Source organism: Mus caroli, unplaced genomic scaffold, assembly GCF_978045245.1.
Source record: "Mus caroli unplaced genomic scaffold, Mus_caroli_1 scaffold_14, whole genome shotgun sequence".
Lineage (NCBI taxonomy): Eukaryota > Metazoa > Chordata > Mammalia > Rodentia > Muridae > Mus > Mus caroli.
In genome coordinates, this window is record NW_028227269.1 from 18592162 (window position 1) to 18598217 (window position 6056).

Consider the following 6056-nt stretch of genomic DNA (forward strand, 5'->3'; position numbering starts at 1 on the left):
ACATATGCAGGTGACATTCAGTCATATAGACTCAGAAACTGCTCTCTTTAGCCCCAGCAGTGCACACCATATTCCATTGTGTTTATTTTCCATTGAGGGGACCCAAAGACCCTCTTTCCGAACACAAGGGCCTGTTTCTGGTTATCTCCTTCAGACTTACTGACAACCTGGACAGAGTGTCTGGAATGTGGGGGAGTGAAGAAAAAGGCAGCAGGAGATATCCTCTCCCTCCAGGAGATGAAGGCCAGAAAGGAACTCCACCCACAGAAGTCCTGAGGACACCCTGTGCCATGAAATTCCCTCTATGAATGCTATAGGAGCTTGAGTGTCTGGGGCTGGGGGTATGGGTGAGGGAGACCCAGCCACTCCCCGGTCTGCTGGGAACACCTGGTCTAAGTCTCTAGGGAACTAGCTACCTTTACTAGAGCCAGGGACAGAAGTACCACTTGACATTTGCCTCTGCATCTTGCAGACCTCTTGAGGTAGCAGCCATTGGGATTAGAAAGAACCATGAAACATGCACAAACTCTGAAACAATGGTGGTGATGCTGGCCTCATGGTTAAGTAGGCCTGGCTCATCCTGGTACTTACAGGGTTCTTCTTACCTCTCAGCCTCCATTTCATGACCTGTCCTCTGAGATCCCTGAATAGACTGTCCCCACAGTCTCTGCAAATGGCACCCCTTTCATCCACAGCTCTAATGCTCTGCAGGCCTATTGGCCTTGGGGTGACTTATATAGCACCAAGTGAAGCCAAGGCAGAGCAGGGATCAGAACCACTTGGGGATGATGCACAGGCTTGACAAGCTGCTAGACCATGCCTGTGGAAAAGAAGACCACAGATCACAGGGCACTGGCACATGGATGAGCTCACAACATCCCTTCACGTTCCCCAAGTACCCAAGTAAAGCTGAATGTGTGTGTGTTTACGTCAGTATGCACGGGTGTACTATGTGTGCATTTGTGTATGCATGTTCTCTGTGTGTGTGTGTGTGTGTGTGTAATTCCTATGATCCCCATTAACAGAAGCCTGGTGAGATACTGGTCACCCTCAGCTGGAATAACATTGTCACAAAGCCAATGTGGGTGATGGTCATGGCCATTGCTCTATGGATTCAGGTGACTGGGCTATCCAGATGCAGCTGTGTGTGGCTCCTAGAACTTTTTCTTTTCTGGTCATTAGGATGCTTGATAGAGTATCCTGGCTGGGCTTGGGAAGGCTCAAAGGAGCGCCCAAGGTCCTGCTCTGGACCTTATTGGGAGTGCCAGAGCCAGGTCTTTTCTTCAAAGCCCATATTGCCCAGACGTGCTTTGCTGGCTCAGAAAATGGCACATAGAAAATGTACACATGGAGTAAAAATATATCCCAACTCAGACAGCACACTACCGTCACCAATCTGGTCAAAGATACACAGTCAGCATCATGAATATTACTTAGCCACCCTGTAGAGCCAGCCCTGAAGGCCATCTCTTTCCTCCCTGTCTGTTCCCCACATGGGGACTGGAGGCCTCTTCCCAGTGAACAGTATTATGGGATGTTCCTAAATAGTCTTGTACCTCACTCAAAGCTGTCATTGTCCCCTGAGATCCTCAGGACAGACCAAGGAGGGAGGCCCAGTGTTACCTCCATTTCTTCGAGAGGGAAGATGGGGCTCACAGGGAGGCTAGTAATTGACTCAAGAGCTAAGTGGCAGTCAGAATGGGACAGGAAAGTCCTGTCACCCGAGCACAACTTCTCTTTCTAGGCTACAGCACTGTCTCTGTTTCCCCTTATGGTACAGTCTCTCCATTCACAGCAATGATCATACTTGCAATGTTCTAACTGAACCAAGCACTGGTGTGGCCCAGAGTCTGTTCTAAAGAGCAGGAGGACCTAGGACTCCCCTTGCTCTGCAGACTAAGGATAGTGGTGGAGACTGTGTGTCTGCCCTCCTCCCACCCAGCCAGGTTGACTGAACACCATGAAGTCAAGAGGGCATCACTTCATTCATTACCTTGCATCAGTGCCTAGCCAGGAGCTATAAACAAAGCAGGCACTCAATACTCAGTGCTTTACAAAGGACTGCACCTGAATTCAGACTCAGACCAAAAATCCAAGATCTGGACTAGAAAAGCCATGCACATCCCTAACAGATATGTGCACATTAGTGTGGGAATATGCACGTTAGTGCAGGTGCCCGCGGAGGCCTTATGAGGGTTCCCGATCCCCCAGAGCTGGAGTTACCAGTGATTGTGATCCTCTCAACATGGTAGGAACTGAACTAGGGTCTGCTCAAAGAACAGTTAAGAACTCTTAAGCAGGGACCCACCCCACCAGTCCACATATATATTTTTTATTAGATATTTTCATTATTTTACATTTCAAATATTATCCCCTTTCCTGTTTCCCCTTTGAAAATCACCTATCACTTCCCCCCTTCCTATGCTCCCCAACCCACACACTCCTGCTTCTGGCCCAGGCATTCCCCTATACTAGAGCACAGCACCATCTCAGGACCAAGGGCCTCTCCTCCCATTGATGACTGACTAGTCCATCCTGTTACATATGCAGCTGGAGCCATGGGTTTCTTTTTGGTTGGTGGTTTAGTCCCAGGGAGCTCTGGGGGTACTGGTTTGTTCATATTGCTGTTTCTCCTATAGGGCAGCAAACCCCTTCATCTCCTTGGGTCCCATATGTATTTTTAACTGACTTTATTTTAGGGCCGTTTTAGATTAATAGAAACATTGAGAGACAGGCACAGAGACATTCCCTGGGCCCATCTGGTCAACACCCTCCACCAGAATGGGGCGTCTGTAGCATGGACAATCATTGCCCTCACTCAGTCTACAGCCTACACAGCATTCATGCTTTGAGCATGTTCTGGGTTCACAGATCCATGTCCTCTACAATGTATACAGACCAGCTTCACTGACCTCGGATACCCCGTGCTCCACCTTGTCCATATTTTCTCAAAGTGTTTCAAAGCCCCAAGATTCAATAGCTTCCAGGAGTTCTGATTTGACACTCATGGGGTCAAAGTGCAGGCAGATGGTGGAACCTGTGGAAGGTCATCAGACACACAACCTGGTGGTTGCAGCAGAAATCAGTATACAAACAATGTCCTCTACTGATTTCCTCATCCTGCCTTCCCCACAACCTTGGTCAAGAGCCATGCTCCAAGGGGCTCACTGAGGGAGAAGAGACTCTGGGACATTCCATGTCACTCTTGGCTAAGTGGAACACCCACAATGCAAATTCCTCAGCCCAGGCCCTGCTTTATGCATTCATTCTTGTTAACCAAACTGATCACAGGGTGTATACATGACATGATTTCATGCAGTCAGGAAGAAAAGTGAAATCATGATACTTGCACAGAAACAGAAGGAACTAGAAATCATTGTTAAGCAAAATGAACCAGAATCAAAAAGGGAGGTGTGTGTGGTGTGTTTGTATGTATGCGTGTGAATGTATGTATATGTTATGTGTGTACATGTGCTGTGGTTGTATGTGTGTGTGCATGTGTGTGAATGTAAGTATGTATGGTGTATGTATATATGTGTGAATGAATGTATGTGACTGTGTAGGGGTACGTGTGGTGTGTGTATGTGTGTGGCTGTATGTTGTGTGTGTGCATGTGTATGCGTGGTATATGTGTGTGAATATAAGTATGTGGTGTGTGTGCATATATATATATATGTGAATGTATGTAAGTGGCATATATGTGTGTGGGTGTTTTTGTGGGGGCATATTTATGTGTGTGTTTGGTGTATGTGTGGTGCATGTATGTTTATGTGTGGTGTGTGTGTATATGTGTGAATGTATGTATGTAGTATGTGTGCATGTGTGTGTGGAGGTATGTGTGTGCTTATGTGTGTGTGTGTGTATGTGTGACCTTATTAGCAGAGATCCCAGAGAACTTTCTTCCTCTGAAGAAAATAACTGTTTCTTATCGCAGGAAAATAAGTGTTGACCATGTTTCTGTTTTGTCTGTTGGGTTCTGAGGTTACAAGTGTGCAAAATCACATCTTACTTTCAATTGCATTTCAGTCATTGGGTACAAGCTATTTTTACAGCCAAGTTGTTGTGGTAAATATTACTTGTGGATTTCTTACCACCACATAAATTATAGAGGTATTAAATAATAATAATAATAATAATAATCGAAGAGAATAATAAACTACTAATAAGAAATAGTAATAATAAATAATATGAAATGAGAAATAATATGAAATAATAAAATAAGAAATAATATTAATATGATGTAATAACATATTAAACAATAATGTGAAATAATATGAAATAATAAAATAAGAAATAATGATTATGACTAATAATGATTATAAGCATTAAAGCACAAGCATGGGGCACATACCATTCCTCTATGCTAATTTCTCTACTTCTTTACTAAGAAGTGAGATATCACTCGCCACATTCTTTTTTTTTTTTTTTTTTTTTTTTTGAGACAGGGTTTCTCTGTAGAGCCCTGGCAGTCCTGGAACTCACATTGTAGACAAAGCTGGCCTAGAACTCAGAAATCCCCCTGCCTCTGCTTCTCTAGTGTTGGGATTAAAGGTGAGTGCCACCACGCCCTGCTCACTTGCCATATTCTGCCCAGGCTCCTCATACTCTCAGGCTAGCCCTCCTGGCCATGCTCTTCCAATCCATCCACCCATGGGACCTTTTTCCCCCCCGCTTCTTCTTCCCTCTCCTTCATGGTCTCTTCCAAAGACACCAAGGCTGGGAACTGAAATGCCATCAACCTTTCTTCTTGCCAGCTGCAGGCATTAGATGTGTTTACTGATGATCACAGGAGGTAGGAATGATGTAATCATAATCCCCAAAATTATCGTAAAATATGGGTCCAGAGTCGAGGATCTGGTATTAGATCAAATGTTACTCATACTGTTTCCTCTCAGGCTGAAAGTCTAAAACCTAGAACATAACAGTCCTTTTAGACAAGGCTACATCAAGCTAAACATATAGACAGACTTATAGATAGACTTTTATATATACATATATATATGAATATATAATGATATATGTATAGATATATGGTGTATAGATAGGTGTATATATAGATATATACATATAGATGTATAGATATGTAGATATATAGATTTAAAGGTGATATATAGATATAGAGATGTATAGATTGAAGATCTATAGATGATATGTAGATATAGAGATGAATAGATAGATATAGAAATATATATATATATATATATATATATATATATATATATATATATATATGTATATTGTCATAGGGGGAAATGTCCATAAGGACAGGTCAGTGTACTGACTTCAGGGGGTGAAGAGGATGGCAACCAGATAGGAAGAACAAATCTGTGAACTAACCTGGACACTTCAGACCTCCCAGCCAAAAACCAAGGAGCATCCAGGGGCTGGTTCATTACCCCAGGTACATGTCTCTCTGTCCACAATGGGACAGGAACAGGATGTACTTAAATAAATAAAAAAAATTAATTAAAAAAGGAAAAATTGAAACATAATTGAATATATATATGTGTGTGTGTGTGTGTGTGTGTGTGTGTGTGTTAACTGGCAGAAAAAAAAGGGCATTAATTCAATATTCTTTGACCTGGCTCCTGTGTGCAATATCAGTTACTATGATCTGTCACATGACACACAACTACAGCCAATAATCATATGACACAGCTAATAAGGCCTGTGTCATAATCATCTGAGCTGACTAAACCCTGAAAGTGCATTGGACATATCTCTAAAGTAAGAAACTCAATATTGCTTGGACCAAGCTAAAGTCCCCAATTTACATATCTACCAATCTGGTCTGACTTCATGCACAAGACATGAATAAATACACGCTGGAAAATTACAAAGTTGCTCACCCTGTCACCATCAGCTCTATTTTTTTTTTAATGGTGACTTCAAGGTTAGAGATAAAAACAGGTGTCTCACAAAAAGTAACTCTTTCAAAAAGTGCCTCACTTGGCTCCCTGTCCAGTGTAAGGAGAAAGAACAACCTTGGAATCAATCACACACCTGATTAAATCTAAGCTGAACACTTTGCTTAGATAGCCCCATTCCATTCCATG